The 21,206-nt window shown below is 45.8% G+C and overlaps 1 long non-coding RNA gene across 1 annotated transcript; it reads right to left on the reverse strand.

The window, feature by feature from the left end:
* Positions 1-1,698: 1,698 nt before the first annotated feature.
* Positions 1,699-17,934, reverse strand: LOC140104332 (uncharacterized). The gene is made up of 3 exons (XR_011850293.1): positions 17,669-17,934; positions 14,233-14,370; positions 1,699-2,843 (listed from the first exon to the last, which is right to left on the reverse strand). It is a non-coding gene; the product is annotated as an uncharacterized lncRNA (long non-coding RNA).
* Positions 17,935-21,206: the final 3,272 nt, after the last annotated feature.

Genomic DNA, 21,206 nt, shown 5'->3' on the forward strand with positions numbered 1-21,206 from the left:
CAAGAGGTGCCAAAACAGCAATCGGCCCCCCCGAAAACGGTGCGGGGGGGCCGATTGTGATGTAAAGACCCCTAGAAGGCATGTTAAATGCCGCGGTCGCGTTGACCGCGGCATTTAACGGGTTAAACACCCGCGATCGGAGCCCACTCCGACCGCGGGTGTTAGCCGGGGATGTCAACGGTAGATTACCGTTGAAATCCCGCGGCTAACGATGCCGGTTCGGCTGCTATACAGCGCTGAACCGGCATCGTCTCTGCGCAGTAGCTGTACTGCGCTGAGCGCTATTCACGGGACTCAGCGCAGTACAGCTACGGCGCAGAGCGCTAAGGGGTTAAGAGCTGTGGGTAGTAGGATTTGGAGTGTTGAGCCTACAAGGAGTATTACAAGGTTCTTTGTATCTCTCCTAAAAGAGGTTTAGTCACACTGTCATTGTACAGAGCGACTGCTGTCCAAGGTGCTGAACACCCCTGTATATACTGTATATGCACGGTCAGCACCAGCAATGGAGGGTTATACACTGCTCAAAAAAATAAAGGGAGGGAACACTCAGTGACCCAGATTGGAATGAATTAAATATTCTCATTGAACGCTTTGTTCTGTACATAGTTGAATGTGCTGACAACAAAATCATCAATGGAAATCAAATTTATTAACAAATGGAGGCCTGGATTTGGAGTCACCCACAAAATTAAAGGGGAAAAACACACTACAGGCTGACCCAACTTTGATGAAATGTCCTTAAAACAAGACAAAATGAGGCTCAATATCATGTGTGGCCTCCACATTCCTGTATGACCTCCCTACACCACCTGATATGGCTCAATTTTGAGTGTGGTGTCCTTGTGCCTGTATGAACACCCTACAATGCCTCAGCATACCTCCTGATGAGGCTCGGTATTGTGTGTGGGCCTCCACATGTCTATATGACCTCCCTACAATGCCTCGGGATGCTCCTGCTGAGGCTCAGTATAGTGTGTGGCCTCCAAATGTCTGTATGACCTCCCTACAATGCCTCGGCACACCTCCTGATGGGGCTCGGTATTGTTTTTGGCCTTCACATGTCTGTATGAGGTCCCTACAATGCCTCGGCATACCTCTTGATGAGGCTCCATTTTGAGTGTGGCCTCCTTGTGCCTGTATGACCTCCCTACAATGCCTCGGCATGCTCCTGCTGAGGCTCAGTACTAAGTGTGGCCTCCTTGTGCCTGTAGGACCTCCCTACAATGCCTCGGCATGCTCCTGGTGAGGCTCAGTACTTAGTGTGGCCTCCTTGTGCCTGTATGACCTCCCTACAATGCCTCGGCATGCTCCTGATGAGGCTCAGTACTTAGTGTGGCCTCCTTGTGCCTGTATGACCTCCCTACAATGCCTCGGCATGCTCCTGATGAGGCTCAGTACTAAGTGTGGCCTCCTTGTGCCTGTATGACCTCCCTACAATGCCTTGGCATGCTCCTGATGAGGCTCAGTACTAAGTGTGGCCTCCTTGTGCCTGTATGACCTCCCTACAATGCCTCGGCATGCTCCTGATGAGGCTCAGTACTAAGTGTGGCCTCCTTGTGCCTGTATGACCTCCCTGCAATGCCTCGGCATGCTCCTGATGAGGCTCACTACTAAGTGTGGCCTCCTTGTGCCTGTATGACCTCCCTACAATGCCTCGGCATGCGCCTGATGAGGCTCAGTACTAAGTGTGGCCTCCTTGTGCCTGTATGACCTCCCTACAATGCCTCGGCATGCTCCTGATGAGGCTCAGTACTAAGTGTGGCCTCCTTGTGCCTGTATGACCTCCCTACAATGCCTCGGCATGCTCCTGATGAGGCTCAGTACTAAGTGTGGCCTCCTTGTGCCTGTATGACCCCCCTACAATGCCTTGGCATGCTCCTGATGAGGCTCAGTACTAAGTGTGGCCTCCTTGTGCCTGTATGACCTCCCTACAATGCCTCGGCATGCTCCTGATGAGGCTCAGTACTAAGTGTGGCCTCCTTGTGCCTGTATGACCTCCCTACAATGCCTCGGCATGCTCCTGATGAGGCTCACTACTAAGTGTGGCCTCCTTGTGCCTGTATGACCTCCCTACAATGCCTCGGCATGCTCCTGATGAGGCTCAGTACTAAGTGTGGCCTCCTTGTGCCTGTATGACCTCCCTACAACCCCTCGGCATGCTCCTGATGAGGCTCAGTACTAAGTGTGGCCTCCTAGTGCCTGTATGACCTCCCTACAATGCCTCGGCATGCTCCTGATGAGGCTCAGTACTAAGTGTGGCCTCCTTGTGCCTGTATGACCTCCCTACAATGCCTCGGCATGTTCCTGATGAGGCTCAGTACTAAGTGTGGCCTCCTTGTGCCTGTATGACCTCCCTACAATGCCTCGGCATGCTCCTGATGAGGCTCAGTACTAAGTATGGCCTCCTTGTGCCTGTATGACCTCCCTACAATGCCTCGGCATGCTCCTGATGAGGCTCAGTACTAAGTGTGGCCTCCTTGTGCCTGTAGGACCTCCCTACTGAGCCTCGGCATGCTCCTGGTGAGGCTCAGTATTGTTTGTGGCCTCAAAAAACTAATTGCTGCCTTTGAAATTCTCCTCTATTGCAGGGGCCCAACCCATAACCTACACTGTATCAAGATACCGCCTTTAATTAAAGGGGCGTATACCACCTGTATTTTCTCTGGACTTGTTTCTGATGCCGGTGTCTGTGTGTAGTTTGCAGAAGGAGCATTGTGCAGAGCAGGGTGGATGTTGCAGGAATTAAAGGTGATGTTGATGCATGGATGTGCGGTGCAGAGCGGCCTCCTATCTGCGGCGCTGGGACGATTTCTCCGCATCTCACATTCATTTTCTCCATGTTTCTGAAATACAAATCAAAGACGGTTAATGTGACAGCTCGGTGGGAAAACATATTCCGTTCTTATTTAAGGGGAAATGGCTTATGACGGCTACACGGGAACCATACATCACGCCTTGTAAAAAATGGTAATTTCTTTGAACAGTGATGGGCTGCGGCTTAATAGACTATCCATAACTATTACGCTTTGATTTCTTCCTAAGGAGGAAGGTGTCTGATCAGAATATGATGGGCCTGACTCTTCTGCTGCTGCTTTTTTTCCAGGAAATTGGACAAATATCTCTCATATTTCCCTGAATTTAACCCTTTACTGCTACAAGTATGTGCACCAACTCCCCAATGCAACCACTACCAACACATACTGAATGTATCACTGTTAACTGCCGGTTATACCGGCTGTACATATATCATTATATACAGGAGATCCCCGGGTTATACCGGCTGTACATATATCATTATATACAGGAGATCCCCAGGTTATACCGGCTGTACATATATCATTATATACAGGAGATCCCCAGGTTATACCGGCTGTACATATATCATTATATACAGGAGATCCCCAGGTTATACCGGCTGTACATATATCATTATATACAGGAGATCCCCAGGTTATACCGGCTGTACATATATCATTATATACAGGAGATCCCCAGGTTATACCGGCTGTACATATATCACTATATACAGGAGATCCCCAGGTTATACCGGCTGTACATATATCATTATATACAGGAGACCCCCAGGTTATACCGGCTGTACATATATCATTATATACAGGAGATCCCCAGGTTATACCGGCTGTACATATATCATTATATACAGGAGATCCCCAGGTTATACCGGCTGTACATACATCATTATATACAGGAGATCCCCAGGTTATACCGGCTGTACATATATCATTATATACAGGAGATCCCCAGGTTATACCAGCTGTACATATATCATTATATACAGGAGATCCCCAGGTTATACCGGCTGTACATATATCATTATATACAGGAGATCCCCAGGTTATACCAGCTGTACATATATCATTATATACAGGAGATCCCCAGGTTATACCGGCATGCTCTGTATCCTGTATATCCTGTGCTTGATTCTGCTCGTCTCCTGTACAGTCTTGGTGTCTATTAACTTGTGATAAAAAGATTAATAATATTAATTTCCCTCTTTATAATGAGCTCCTTTATGCCACCAAAGAGAAAGTATATACAATTGCGATGACTACGGAGCTTGTGATTTAATTGGGACCCTGGGACCTTCCTCTCGCACAGAGGATTTTAGGAGTCTGCAAGTCAAAGGCAATTTGAAGTGATCATAATAGTGAGATCATTAAGCGTGGAGGCTTCTTCTCCTGCTAATTGCTATTGTGAGCAGTGACTATGATGCTCATGTAATGGAAGGAGGGGGGAGAAGAGCATGGAGAGATCAGTCTGTGTATTATCCCTGTACTGTGACATCACTGAGTGTATTATCTCTGTACTGTGACATCACTGTGTGTATTATCTCTGTACTGTGACATCACTGTGTGTATTATCTCTGTACTGTGACATCACTGTGTATTATCCCTGTACTGTGACATCACTGTGTGTATTATCCTCTGTACTGTGACATCACTGTGTGTATTATCCTCTGTACTGTGACATCACTGTGTGTATTATCCTCTGTACTGTGACATCGCTGTGAGTATTATCCCTGTACTGTGACATCACTGTGTGTATTATCTCTGTACTGTGACATCACTGTGTGTATTATCCCTGTACTGTGACATCACTGTGTGTATTATCCCTGTACTGTGACATCACTGTGTGTATTATCTCTGTACTGTGACATCACTGTGTGTATTATCCCTGTACTGTGACATCACTGTGTGTATTATCTCTGTACTGTGACATCACTGTGTGTATTATCCCTGTACTGTGACATCACTGTGTGTATTATCCTCTGTACTGTGACATCGCTGTGAGTATTATCCCTGTACTGTGACATCACTGTGTGTATTATCCCTGTACTGTGACATCACTGTGTGTATTATCCTCTGTACTGTGACATCGCTGTGAGTATTATCCCTGTACTGTGACATCACTGTGTGTATTATCCCTGTACTGTGACATCACTGTGTGTACTATCCCTGTACTGTGACATCACTGTGTGTATTATCCCTGTACTGTGACATCACTGTGAGTACTATCCCTGTACTGTGACATCACTGTGTGTATTATCCCTGTACTGTGACATCACTGTGTGTATTACTCCTGTACTGTGACATCACTGTGTGTATTATCCCTGTACTGTGACATCACTGTGTGTATTATCCCTGTACTGTGACATCGCTGTGTGTATTATCCCTGTACTGGGACATCACTGTGTGTATTATCCCTGTACTGTGACATCACTGTGTGTATTATCCCTGTACTGTGACGTCGCTGTGTGTATTATCCTTGTACTGTGACGTCACTGTGTGTATTATCCCTGTACTGTGACATCACTGTGTGTATTATCCCTGTACTGTGAGATCGCTGTGTGTATTATCCCTGTACTGTGACATCGCTGTGTGTATTATTCCTGTACTGTGACATCACTGTGTGTATTATCCCTGTACTGTGACATCGCTGTGTGTATTATCCCTGTACTGTGACATCACTGTGTGTATTATCCCTGTACTGTGACATCACTGTGTCTATTATCCCTGTACTGTGACATCACTGTGTGTATTATCCCTGTACTGGGACATCACTGTGTGTATTATCCCTGTACTGTGACATCACTGTGTGTACTATCCCTGTAATGTGACATCACTGTGTGTATTATCCCCTGTACTGTGACATCGCTGTGTGTATTATCCCTGTACTGTGACATCACTGTGTGTATTATCCCTGTACTGTGACATCACTGTGTCTATTATCCCTGTACTGTGACATCACTGTGTGTATTATCCCTGTACTGGGACATCACTGTGTGTATTATCCCTGTACTGGGACATCACTGTGGGTATTATCCCTGTACTGTGACATCACTGTGGGTATTATCCCTTGTACTGTGACATCGCTGTGTGTATTATCCCTGTACTGCGACATCACTGTGTGTATTATCCCTGTACTGCGACATCACTGTGTGTATTATCCCTGTACTGCGACATCACTGTGTGTATTATCCCTGTACTGCGACATCACTGTGTGTATTATCCCTGTACTGTGACATCACTGTGGGTATTATCCCTGTGCTGTGACATCACTGTGGGTATTATCCCTTGTACTGTGACATCACTGTGTGTATTATCCCTGTACTGCGACATCACTGTGTGTATTATCCCTGTACTGCGACATCACTGTGTGTATTATCCCCTGTACTGTGACATCGCTGTGTGTATTATCTCTGTACTGTGACATCGCTGTGTGTATTATCCCTGTACTGCGACATCGCTGCGTGTATAATCCCTGTACTGTGACATCACTGCGTGTATTATCCCTGTACTGTGACATCACTGTGTGTATTATCCCTGTACTGTGACATCACTGTGTGTATTATCCCTGTACTGTGACATCACTGTGTGTATTATCCCTGTACTGTGACATCACTGTGTGTACTATCCCTGTACTGTGACATCACTGTGTGTATTATCCCTGTACTGTGACATCACTGTGTGTATTACCCCTGTACTGTGACATCACTGTGTGTATTATCCCTGTACTGTGACATCACTGTGTGTATTATCTCTGTACTGTGACATCACTGTGTGTATTATCCTCTGTACTGTGACATCACTGTGTGTATTATCCTCTGTACTGTGACATCACTGTGTGTGTGTGTGCATAAAATATTGATTAGAATAAAACCTAAGAACTATAACTTCTATAAATTGTAATTATACAAGATACTATGTGGGAAAAAAACCTTTTCAACGTAAATGTACTGAATAATATTTGTTTCCTGAGTCTATGAAACAGTATAACCTTCATCAGATCCTCCTTAATAGACGACCTCAAGTCTGAGCTCATTATTTTAAGGCTAGAGAGCAGCCCCTCTTCACTGGCTTGGGTTGGTGGCAATGCAGTAACCACACAGGTAACATCACTGGATATAGAGGAATTGGCCAGCTTTGGTCAGGTTCTGGGAACAGCTCATTAAGTGTCTCACCTCATAGTGCAGCACAGTCTGGCAGATAATATGAAGGCTCGGCTTTTATGCCTATAGTAGTTTTTCATGTCTGGTTTTCTGTATTTGAGATTGTAGGAAACAGTTTTCCCCTTATATTTTCTGTATAGTGTATGGAGGGAAAGCAAACTAAAACATAAAGCAGTGTACAGAGAGAGCATACACTGGACAGTCCTGCCTTCATCCTGTTTTCCTGATCACTCTAATAGTTCTAAAATAACTGCAGCCATTCCATCCCCTCTGATCTGTAGCGGAGGAGCTTCACTACTGAGCATGTGCATAATGGGGGTCATTTACTAAGGGCCAGATTCGCGTTTTCCCGACGTGTTACCAGAATATTTCAGATTTGCGCAGATTTCCCCTGAATTGCCCCGGGATTTTGGCGCACGCGATCGTATTGTGGCGCATCGGCGCTGGCGTGCACGCGATGGAAATCGGGGGCGTGGCCGAACGAAAACCTGATGGATTCGGAAAAATCGCCTTATTTAAACAAAATGTGTCGCGGAGCCTGCACTTACCTTCACCAGGAATAGGCCGGTGAACTTGAGTGCGTTCCGATGCTCTTCAGCGCAGAAGCGCCACCTGGTGCACGGCGGAGGAACTACCTTAATGAATCCCAGCTGGACCCGAATCCACCGCAGAGAACGCGCCGCTGGATTGCGAATGGACCAGGTAAGTAAATCTGCCCCAATGTGCAGTGACATTCATTTCAACTAAAATCCTAAATCCTTAGATCAGAAATAGATCAGACATTTAATAGACATTCCATGATTTCCCCAATTCCTGATGAAATGGATAAGCAGCACATCCTGCAGTGAACTTATTGTAACAATGTTATATATCGTCGGAGTCGGTCCATTTTATTCCAACTACGACTCCACCAAAACAGTCTCCACCTCCACAGCCCTGCTAGTGTCACACAGTACACCCGTGCCTTTAAGTTTCTCTGTAATATTTTCTCTGCAGAGCCCTTTAGGGGGCGTTTCCACATTGAATATTTTTGATGCAGTTTTTGAAGCCACAAGCAGGTGAGAAGATACTTGATGAGAAGAGATTTTTTTCTCCTCTCTTTGTTTTCACTCCAATCCATCAAAAACTGCATCTGAAAATCTGAGTGTGGGAATGCAGCCTAAAAGAGCACAAATGAAATGTTACATTGTATCCTGCCTGTGCTCCTCTGATTTCTATCTGTCAGGGCCAAGTGGGCGGAGATCCAGGAGGAATATATTAGCTTTTTCTGTGAAGCCAAAATCATCATCCCACTCCCCGAACCTAAAGCCCCAGTGTGCATCAAAATAGAATACATTTTCATTCCAGGAGAGAAGCAGCTCCCGTACCCTGCACTTACCGCTCTGATAAGAAACACAGAGCAAATTGAACTCCTAAGTGAGACGCAAAATCTTAACCTTGAGAAGAAGAGACGGATCAATCCTGACATAAAGCTGCCTGAATATGTATGGACATAGCGATAAATGTGTCTGCACACAACACTCAGAAGACATGCACTACACTGCTCCTGAGTAACATCCTGTATCATACTCCAGAGCTGCACTCACTATTCTGCTACTGGTGCAGTCACTGTACATACATGACATTACTTATCCTGTACTGATCCTGAGTTACATCATGTATTATACCCCAGAGCTGCACTCACTATTCTGCTGGTGCCGTCACTGTGTACATACATGACATTACTTATCCTATACTGATCCTGAGTTACATCCTGTATTATACTCCAGAGCTGCACTCACTATTCTGCTGGTGCCGTCACTGTGTACATACATGACATTACTTATCCTGTACTGATCCTGAGTTACATCCTGTATTACACCCCAGAGCTGCACTCACTATTCTGCTGCTGGTGCAGTCACTGTGTACATACATGACATTACTTATCCTGTACTGATCCTGAGTTACATCCTGTATTACACCCCAGAGCTGCACTCACTATTCTGCTGCTGGTGCAGTCACTGTGTACATACATGACATTACTCATCCTGTCCTGATCCTGAGTTACATCCTGTATTATACTCCAGAGCTGCACTCACTATTCTCCTGGTGCAGTCACTGTGTACATACATGACATTACTTATCCTGTACTGATCCTGAGTTACATCCTGTATTATACTCCAGAGCTGCACTCACTATTCTGCTGGTGCAGTCACTGTGTACATACATGACATTACTTATCTTGTACTGATCCTGAGTTACATCCTGTATTATTCTCCAGAGCTGCACTCACTATTCTGCTGCTGGTGCAGTCACTGTGTACATACATGTACATTACTTATCCTGTACTGATCCTGAGTTACATCCTGTATTACACTCCAGAGCTGCACTCACTATTCTGCTGCTGGTACCGTCACTGTGTACATACATGACATTACTTATCCTGTTCTGATCCTGAGCTACATCCTGTATTATACACCAGAGCTGCACTCACTATTCTGCTGCTGGTACCGTCACTGTGTACATACATGACATTACTTATCCTGTACTGATCCTGAGCTACATCCTGTATTATACTCCAGAGCTGCACTCACTATTCTGCTGCTGGTACCGTCACTGTGTACATACATGACATTACTTATCCTGTACTGATCCTGAGTTACATCCTGTATTATACTCCAGAGCTGCACTCACTATTCTGCTGCTGGTGCAGTCACTGTGTACATACATGACATTACTTATCCTGCACTGATCCTGAGTTACATCCTGTATTATACACCAGAGCTGCACTCACTATTCAGCTGCTGGTGCAGTCACTGTGTACATACATGACATTACTTATCCTGTACTGATCCTGAGTTACATCCTGTATTATACTCCAGAGCTGCACTCACTATTCAGCTGCTGGTGCAGTCACTGTGTACATACATGACATTACTTATCCTGTACTGATCCTGAGTTCGGTCAAGCCGCGGGATTTAACTTAAAAATTGTGTCGCAAGACATGCACTTACATACATGAATCGCTTCTCTTGTCTGCTCATTGCAGTCTTCTCTACCTCCTTCCTCTCCCCCTGAATTATAAGACCAGCTCAGACACAGGCACTTCCTGTTGGCAAGCTGCAGCTTGGAGAGACTTACTCTACAAGCTACAGGCAAGATAAGGTCTTTATCCAGGAGGGAGGCATGTAGCAGGGATGACCCTGTGTGTGTTATAACTCAGAAGTAGTGACGCTGAGAATGTCATTGTGTTGATCCATCTCATGTATGTCATCATCTCTGATCTGTCTCATCTCTCTTTCTATGTGTCAGATACTATTGAATGTTCAGAAGCTAGATAAAACTGTATGTAAATCCTGTTTCCTGATAATCTAAGCACATTGTCAGCACACAGCATCTCATAGCACAGAGGGATCATGAAGTGTCTGCTCAGACTTTGGAATCTTACACCGACCATCACTGAGTGATAGGAGCTAAATCAGCAATAATACTGAGTGCAATTGTAAAGTAAGGGGTTACATTTATGTTTAATGTGTAAGCATCACTTGGGGATTGAAATTTGCGGACTTCCTTTCATGAGCAAACCTCTTCAAATATCGGTCAGGGACTAGACTCCGTATGGAGGGTGAGGTATTATTGGCCACTTTTGCAGGCGCACAGGGGCTTAAAGGTCATGTTTCCTCTTTCTTCCCTTACCTTTGTCTTCTGTCTGTCATCTAGCGAAATCAATTCCCTGCACTGTGCTAACGAGATGCAATCACATTGAAACAGAACTGTCTACAGTTGGGATTCTGTTACTTTGGACTCGATGGGGGACATTTACATAAAGTGTCGGTGTCTGCATTGGCTTTGTTACTGACCTGCTCTACTTTGGACTCGATGGGGGACATTTACATAAAGTGTCGGTGTCGCATTGGCTTTGTTACCGACCTGCTCTCGGTAAGAAGACACACATTTAATATTGTGGAGCTGTGCAGAGACATTTCTGGCGGCGAGACCATTTTCTGTCTCTGGGACCAAAATCTGTCCCGAGCACCAGAAATGTGTCCAACAGTCAGAGAACAGGCAATAGCACTGTTTTGTGTCCCTGCTAGACCAAATTTCTTTTGGTCTACTTTACGCCAGTTTACAGCGCCCAAAAATGTCTGTGACACATATTAATTGTGTCTGAGTTTCCACTCCGCCAAAGCCACGCCCCTTTTCGAGAGAAGAGTCGGAGCAGGTGGAAAACGTCATTTTTTCTGGCGCCGCCAGCTAATAAATAGGTCTGAGAGCAGAAGATGCGGTGAGACAGCCACAAAACTGGCGGAAACGCCATAGTAAATGTCCCCCGATATGTTGGTTTGGCTATTATAAGGATTCCTGGAAGTCACGCTTGGGGTCACGGAGCTGCCTTACATTGTAGCTTGGAGGCAAAGTTTTCCTTAAACATATTTGCACAAAATCTCTAGTGGAGCATTCCTGGCCTTTAATCCTGCAATGGCGGCCTCTAATTCTCCGTAAGGAGTCCAGTTTCTTCCTTGATCCGGTATTGCCCTCATTACATTCTTCTGACAAACTCATCTCTGCTATGCGTACTCTGCAGATCTCCAGGTTTAGGAGAAGGTGTGTGACATGTGTCTCTATGGGGGAAATGTAGGACATTGTGAGTGACATGTCAGGCGTATTAGGGTGGTAGTGACACCCCCTGCAGCATGGCCATAGTGCGTCTACCTGACAGCCCGTCACCTGCAATGTCCGTCATCCCCCTGAGCTGTCATATAGGATCTATCAGGCCCCTGCTCTCTGCTGAGTCGTCTCTACTTCTCCTACTGAAAAGGGAGGAAAAAGATATTTTCCTAATTAACTCTATCAGTGACCCAGGTATGAGCCCCCCCCTCCATCCCGCTGGGCCGTTGGTGCGTTCCGGCGCGGCGCAGCGATGGGTTTGTAATTTTCTGTTAATTTATGCTCACACAAATCATGCATAAATAATGGGTAAATTTTTCCTTGCACCTGATTGAAGCCCCCTCTTATAGCGACGGCGCGATATCCTCATTTTCATATTTAGCGGTGAATGACTCAAGGGTCTGTTTACTTAAGTGGCAACAAGTTTAACCCTCTCCGCTCCGCAGAGGCCTTCAGTACATGGCCTGCAGTGTAATCCGGGATTGGGGTTTATTGTAATCACCGGCCCGAGCTCCTGAGAATGTATCATTTTTCATCATTAAGTCACATCGCAAATATTTGAACACAACATAATCTCCTAATGCTGAAAATTCATTAATCCGTCACATAGTTACACACCGCAGAGATGAGAGCGGCAAATCAGAGGACACCGGGGGGTATGGAGAAGAGGGAAATTATCTTATACACAAGCACTCATAAACACACATATGCACAGGCACTCGTACATACACAATGGAAGTCATGTATACTTATATATACACAGATACAAACAATCACACTCGTATTCACACATCAAAACTCAGATTAATACACAGACACTCATACTTATTCATATACACAAAGTTATACTCAAGAACTCAGAAATAAGACTCATGGGTACTAATGGATATGGACACATAAAGGCACCAATACACACACACAATCACATATATACATACACACACACACACACACACACACAAAACAATACATACATACATACATACAGAACCACATATATACATACACACATACAATCACATATATACATACACACACAAAATCACATATATACATACACACAAAACAATACATACACACACAAAAAACAATACATACATAAATACATACACATACACACAAAACAATACATACATACATACATACACACAAAACAATACATACATACATACAGAACCACATATATACATACACATATCTACATTCACATAGGCTCTCCTGCATATATAAAGGAACTCATACAGGCACACACATATACACAATAATAATACTCAGGAAATCAGAAATGTACAGCGGATCTCATACATACTGATGGATATGCACACGTAAAGGCAGCCGAGCACTGACATACCGGTGTGCGCCCCTGCTGGCAGGATCTGCTCTTCTTTAAGCTTCGAATGTGCTTGTTTCTAAGAAAAAAAAGGCTTTAAAAATTATGCAAATGAGCCTGAGGGGCTCCAGGCTCCATTAGGGGGGCGGTCATACATACTGCTAGTGTACTGGGGTGGGCTTTGGCCCATACATATACGTGTTTCTATAGAAACACATGGGATCGGTCACCATTGTTTAAACGCAAGATACTAGGTTGTGGTTACCAATCACTTGCGGTTTAATAGAAACACATCTGCCATCGGTATGCTAGTGGTATGTGTGACCACACCCTTAATGGGGCATGGAGCCCCTGAGGCTCATATACCTTTTTTCTAAAAAAAAAAAAAAAAAGGACATAGGAAGCTCAAAGGAGAGCAGATCCTGCCAGAGGGGGTGCACACCAGTATGTCAGTGTACTTGGTTTACAATCCTTCATCCTGGTGGTAGATAAGTCGGGGACCACCTGTACATACATATGGACTAATGCACATGCAGGTCATAATATAAATATAGACATAAATGGACAATCCATACCCACAACATTTTTGTTTGGAAAAAGAAATTGAGGTTTTTGTTGTTTTCTTTAATAAGCCATTACAACACAATGCAAACTATAGAAATTTGGTCTCGCTGTGATTGGGCTGACCCATAAATTAGAGGTAACCCATAAATAAAATATGCAAGAATATGGTGCAAAAAGGGAAACGTTGTCAGGTATAGTAAGATTGCACACAGATGTAGCAGAGCTGAGAAGATGTAAGGGGTCACCTGCGGGTGCTGCACCCACTGATGTGCTGCGGCTCTGGTGTGGGTGATCAGGCCGGCCTCCAGTTTGTGTGACAGCTGAGATCCACAGGTTCTCTCCTCCATAATGGAATTTCCTCCCATTGAATGAGATGCAGGTGCCGGAGCGGCAGAAGGTTTCCAGCGGCACCTGTCAGCGATTGTGACCTTGACAGGTGCCCTCTACAGGCTGGAGGAAGGAGCGCGCCACTTGACATTAATATCCTCCCACTTATCCGGTAAAGTGTTTCCTATATCCCTGGCCCATGTTGTGCACTGGTGGCTTCCCCTCCCGTGGGATCATTAGCCGCCATTGTGTGGGTAATTATCCCTGAGCTTGTTCACTCGCACAAACAATTGGAAGCTGATGGGATGGGGGAGGGGCGACAGCCTAATGAAGCGGAAAAATGTTTAGACTTTTTTCAATTGGGATGAGGTCTCCCCCCTCCTCCTCAATGTACCTGGCGCAGTGGACGGTGATGATGATGATGAGAGTGCTTCATGTAATATAGGAACAGCTGGGCACTGATATGGCAGAATCCTGGCCCTTCCTGCTGGACACCATCCATTCTCATTACTCATTACCCGGCCTGCTGATTCTGCAAGAAAAGGTGTTTCTGATTATTAATATCCTTTACTTTACCCTTAAATTGCATCACGCAGCACTTTACAGCCCGCTTTATTTCCATCCCGCTAATAATATGCTTGCCGAGCAAAGTCAGGGGCATAAAATTAGCCGCTCGCTTACAAAAGACTCAGACTGACTGGAATAAACTCGCTCCATCCAAGGTCTGAAGCTCCTGCCAAATGTGGACAAATGTGATGAATTGATGTCAACGAGTGAGAACATTCTAGTTTAATTTGATGTAGTTGTATCATGACAAAGCTCTACGAGTTAAACAGAATGGTATCCAGTCTAGACAATCCTCTGTGAGCTCAGTATTATTGTATCCGGTCTAGACAATCCTCTGTGAGCTCAGTATTATTGTATCCGGTCTAGACAATCCTCTGTGAGCTCAGTATTATTGTATCCGGTCTAGACAATCCTCTGTGAGCTCAGTATTATTGTATCAGGTCTAGACAATCCTCTGTGAGCTCAGTATTATTGTATCCGGTCTAGACCATCCTCTGTGAGCTCACTAATATTGTATCCAGTCTAAACAATCCTCTGTGAGTTCAATATGATTTTACCCAGTGTAGAGAATACTCTGTCAGCTCATTATGATTGTATCCTGTCTGGACAATCCACTGTGAGCTCTGTATGATTGTACCCAGTCTAGACAATCCCCTGTGAGCTCAATATTATTGTACCCAGTCTACACAATCCGGTCAGCTCAGTATTATTTTATCCTGTTTTGACAATCCTCTGTGAGCTCCATATGATTGTACCCTTTCTAGACAGTCCCGTTAACTCAGTATTATTATATCCAGTCTAGACAATCCTCTGTGAGCTCAGTATTATTGTATCCGGTCTAGACAATCCTCTGTGAGCTAAATATTATTGTATCATGTGTTGACAATCCTCTGTGAGCTCCATATGATTGTACCCATTCTAGACAGTCCCCTGTGAGCTCAGTATTATTGCATCCAGTGTAGACAGTCCCCTGTGAGCTCAGTAGTATTGCATTCAGTGTAGACAGTCCCCTGTGAGCTCAGTATGATTGCATCCAGTGCAGACAGTCCCCTGTGAGCTCAGTATTATTGCATCCAGTGTAGACAGTCCACTGTGAGCTCAGTATTATTGCATCCAGTGTAGACAGTCCCCTGTGAGCTCAGTAGTATTGCATCCAGTGTAGACAGTCCCCTGTGAGCTCAGTAGTATTGCATCCAGTGTAGACAGTCCCCTGTGAGCTCAGTAGTATTGCATCCAGTCTAGTCCTCTTTGAGATATACCCATCAGCAACACAGACCTCTCTGCTCTCTCGATACAGGTGGTCCCCGAGTTACTCCAGGCAAAGTATTTTTGGGGACCTGTGGTATTAATTATTTTAGTTTAGTTACTGCTGGGTCTGTTTGTTTAGAGACCCATTAGTGGGTCAAAATCCTTGGCAAACAAGTGATTTTCTGTAGGTTAGTTGCAGCCGTGTAACCTTGGACCTGCTGAGGAGTGAGCAGCGTCAGGCAAGTGGGCAGAGTGTTTATTATTTCTATATTGTGTAAGTACGATGCATGGACAAGGGCATGTAAGTACCCAGAGAGCAGGCACCGAAGCTGCAGAGAAGCTGTAAGTGACACAGGCAAATGAGGGCAAAACTCTGCTATAGTCATGTGAATTATGGCTCTTCTCAGTGAGCTGGTGCAGTAGGCTCCGCTCACTAAGAAGAGCCGGCTCTTCTGGCTCCTGAACGGCTCCCTATTACATGTATGATAGTAAGCCACAGTCCAGCCAGTCGCCCCGCTACATACCACTTTTAAATGATTGACACCATACCCCAAACTTCAGGAGATCAGATCAATGATGTCCCTGGACACATCAATTACAGTGAAGGCGGGATTCTAAGGCCGGGAACTTCAGGGTTAGACTCTCCGCCTCCTTGACGTCATAAAAACAATTTACATCTCACTTCAAATTTGATTTTGTGGATGATGCCACCACATCAGGCCATGAAAGACACATCATCCAGACGCTGCTCAGCTGCTTGACAACATAATTGTTATAATTGTAGCGGTTTATTAGGCCAATGTCTGCTGACAGGTTCGCTTTTACATTTACTGCATTGTAAGTGTAACAGATACATTGTAACAGGAAGTGTAACCCCTGTGTGCCGGAACTTCCTCTGCTGCAGTGAGATTACATCAGGCAGAGGGATGAAGAAGTGCTGAGGGAGAGAGAGTAACAGCCTGTGAAGCTACAGCACAGAGGGGCTCTGGTAACACCCCACAAAATTCTTTTGGCTCCTTAGCATAATTGTAAAAGTTGATTTTATAAAGAAGTAAGCCATGCATAACAAATATATGAAATATATGAAAGATCCCGGTGCCTGGATCTATGAGTAACGATGGGTTTTGATGGTAGATTTCCTTCAATCCCTTTCCAGTGGGCGGTCCAAATCAGTGATTGACACCTATTTCTGTGTGTACTTATACAGGGAGGGGGATGTCATTACCCAAAACAGCAGGGATATAAAGGAGTGGATATAAATCAAACTATCGCCTGGCTACAGGAGAGTTTAACACCAGGCAGTCTGTCTATAACATAGTGCAGTGCACCAGAATTCTGCCACATTTTTCTCAGTAAATTTCTCCCAATTTTACTTTAGTTTTGTGAGTGTGTAGCGTGTCCCCAGTTTCAGGCAGCTGCTTACAATCTCCACGGGGCAATAGGTGTACCCCCAATCTGCTACCAGTTGTCTCAGGTTTAGGAGCAGGGGTACAGCTTGAGGTCGCAGTCACGTGCCCGGCCCCTTGTTCAGTAACACTTAGTATTCTGGGATACAGTATCTGCATGTTTCCGGAGAGATGTGTTTATCACAGTTTTACTTTTTCCCTCCTGCGGCGCAGATATACATTACAGGCAAACATAGGGGGAGGGGTGTAATAACAATCTGCATTTCCACAGCCGTCCTCGGGTCATGGTGCCCCGTGCTGTTCTCTTCCTCACTTTATGCATTACATTAGCATTTTACTTTAAAGATAAGCTGAGGGAAAATAAAAAGTGCAGAAAGTCGCCGTTACCCAGGAAATCTGGGAGAGATCGGAATCTGATGGCCGAGGAGCAGTCTGAGAGACTGGAAGATGGGTCTGAACTCATGCATGATGGTAATGTGTATTTGAGGGGCGTCCATTCTGATTGCACCTACATTATCACTAGTAAGTCATATCACATATTAATATTATATAAAGTGTGAAAAAGGAACATTCTAGATCAAATGGACACAGTGGGGCACATTTACTTACCCGGTCATGCGGCGTTCACGAAAGTGCATTGTCCGAGTATAATGCGCTGTGCGGGGAGTCACTAAGATCGTGCTCCCAAGATCCTACATGTGTCGCTTCCCCGCTCAGGTCCCCGGAGTTCATCTTCTTCCTCCTGGTGCATATAAGTGCATTGTCCGTGTATAATGCGCTGTGCGGGGAGTCACTAAGATCCTGCACCAGATATCCTGCATGTGTCGCTTCCCCGCTCAGGTCCCCTGAGTTCATCTTCTTCTTCCTGGTGCTTGTTCTTGCATCACAATTTGAAAGTTTAATCCCGCCCTCAGTCTGAATCAGTCACCCCACCCCTGATTTCTGTTGCATGAAAGCAGCGCAGCTGCACCACAATCCGATCATGTGCAACACAATCCCCAGTTAAATATCTGTCCCCCTGTGTAAATCCCGAAAACATTGTAAAAAACGACGAAAGTAAATAAGCCCCATTATGCCAAGTGCAAGGAATACTGGATTGGTCCATTGTCTCCCTCAGTGTAGAAACCATCCCTCTTCGTGTAATATCTTCTCCTTTGCAGCATCCTCTCTGTTCACTCCCTGGACTCATCTATATGATCAGAATTGAGTGCAGGGGTTACCCCTTTGTTGCCCTACACCCCAAGAAGCCTTAGGCCCGTTCCACACTTGCGAGTGTGATGCGATGAACTTGCATCACACTCGCAACGCAAGCTGCTGGGAACGCACGGCCTGAACACTGCACCGCGGGAGTGAACTGACATGCTGAGTTCACTCCCGCGGTGAAGCGTTCGGGCCGTGCGTTCCTGGCAGCATGCGTTGCAAATGTGATGCGAGTTCATCGCATCACACTCGCAAGTGTGGAACGGGCCTTATACTGACCCTGATCACTGAGCACTTCTCCTCCCTCTGACTGATGTTATCTCACACAATGGGAGGGGGTAATTGCTCCTGCACAGTGTTACAGCCTGTGATGGTTCAGCACAAAGGAGCTCTGGTAAGCCATATTGCCTCATTTGCATAAATTGATTTTAGGAGGAAGGAGGCCATGGATTACAACTATAAGAAGATCCCACAGTCCCGGTGCCTGGATCTATGAGTAATGTCCCTGGTTTATCAGGACAGATTTTCTTTAAGGGATATGGATAGCAACCTTCGCTGCACTCTACCTGCCCACATCCAGCCCCTCCTCCCCTTTAATATACGGCCATGTATTACCCATTGCTGGGCGTCCAGGTCCAGTATTTCCATTGCTGATGAGCACAATCCTGCACTGAGGGATCACTTTGCAGATCAGTAGAGGCAGAAAGCGATGGTTTCCTTGGCCGGGGGAGTCGGTGCCTTCATCTTCCAGAGCAGATGTTCGCAGGAGCGGGGAAACATGGCTGGAGCCATCGTAGCGCAAATCCGAGTCTGTGTGCCAGCGCGGCAGAGACGAGTGACAAAACAGATGTTCACAGTCATTTGAGGTGTTTTTAAAGGCAGCTATTTACTAAAGTTACTAAGTAAATGTTTGCAAATTCACAAGTGTTCTCCTCACATCAAGGAAATGCCAGCAGCAGGATCGTCTTCAAAGGTTACTGCGCTCTATTAGCTGCAGAGGAGCACGCGCCTGCGCCGCATCCCGGAGTAGGAAACATACCGTACATTCACTAATAAACTGTAAAATCAATGATGCGTCTTTCCCATTCACATCAGATTATGGGGCTCATTTACTTACCTGGTCCAGCGAGTTCCCCGAAAGTGCATTGTCCGGCGATAATGCCCTGTGCCGCGATTCACTAAGATGTGCGCCCGATATCCTGCATGTGTCTCTAACCCGCTCAGGTCCCAGGAGTTCACCTTCTTCTTCCAGGTGCATGTAAGTGCATTGTCCGTGTATAATGCGCTGTGCGGGGAGTCACTAAGATCCTGCGCCCGATATCCTGCATGTGTCACTTCCCCGCTCAGGTCCCCGGAGTTCACCTTCTTCTTCCTGGTACATGTAAGTGCATTGTCCGTGTATAATGTGCTGTGCGGGGAGTCACTAAGATCCTGCATCCGATATCCTGCATGTGTCGCTTCCCCGCTCAGGTCCCCGGAGTTCACCTTCTTCTTCCTGGTGCATGTAAGTGCATTGTCCGTGTATAATGTGCTGTGCGGGGAGTCACTAAGATCCTGCATCCGATATCCTGCATGTGTCGCTTCCCCGCTCAGGTCCCCGGAGTTCACCTTCTTCTTCCTGGTGCATGTAAGTGCATTGTCCGTGTATAATGCGCTGTACGGGGAGTCACTAAGATCCTGCACCTGATATCCTGCATGTGTCGCTTCCCCGCTCAGGTCCCCGGAGTTCACCTTCTTCTTCCTGGTGCATGTAAGTGCATTGTCCGTGTATAATGTGCTGTGCGGGGAGTCACTAGGATCGTGCGCCCGATATCCTGCATGTGTCGCTTCCCCGCTCAGGTCCCCGGAGTTCACCTTCTTCTTCCTGGTGCATGTAAGTGCATTGTCCGTGTATAATGCGCTGTGCGGGGAGTCACTAAGATTGTGCACCCGATATCCTGCATGTGTCGCTTCCCCGCTCAGGTCCCCGGAGTTCACCTTCTTCTTCCTGGTGCATGTAAGTGCATTGGATGTGTCACAATTTGAAAGTTAAATCCTGCGCTCAGTCCAAATCCATCAGATCGTCCGATGGCCCGGCCTCCGATTTCTGCCACATAAAAGCAGTGCAACTGCGACACAATCTGATTGCGTGCGACACAATCCCAGCGCAGACACCTGTTAAATACCTGTCAAAGCTGCGCAAATCTCGAAAACTGTGCACAGTCCGAAGAAAGTGTGATCTGCGACCCTTAGTAAATAAGCCCCTATGTCTGTAAACAAAGCTTAAAGTTAAGCTATCAGCAGCTGTTTTCATACTGACTGCAGCCAGTGTTATGTATTGTCCCTGGAGAGATGTGTAATCAGACCTTTGTGTATGTTGTTAGTAGCAGCAGGACTGTGAGATATGGATTTATATTCCAGGATTGTAACTGCTCCAAGTGCACTGGGGTTGGGTCCTCACACTGCTGTGCTCTCTGCAACCAGTGTTATGTATTGTCCCTGGAGAGATGTGTAATCAGACCTCACACTGCTGTGCTCTGTGCTCTCTGCAGCCAGTGTTATGTATTGTCCATGGAAAAATGTGTCATCAGACCTTTGTGTATGTTGTTAGGAGCAGCAGGACTGTGAGATATGGATTTATATTCCAGGATTGTAACTGCTCCAAGTGCACTGGGGTTGTGTCCTCACACTGCTGTGCTCTCTGCAACCAGTGTTATGTATTGTCCCTGGAGAGATGTGTAATCAGACCTCACACTGCTGTGCTCTGTGCTCTCTGCAGCCAGTGTTATGTATTGTCCATGGAAAAATGTGTCATCAGACCTTTGTGTATGTTGTTGGGAGCAGCAGGACTGTGAGATATGGATTTATATTCCAGGATTGTAACTGCTCCAAGTGCACTGGGGTTGGGTCCTCACACTGCTGTGCTCTCTGCAACCAGTGTTATGTATTGTCCCTGGAGAGATGTGTA

Source organism: Engystomops pustulosus, chromosome 10 (genome assembly GCF_040894005.1).
Source record: "Engystomops pustulosus chromosome 10, aEngPut4.maternal, whole genome shotgun sequence".
NCBI lineage: Eukaryota > Metazoa > Chordata > Amphibia > Anura > Leptodactylidae > Engystomops > Engystomops pustulosus.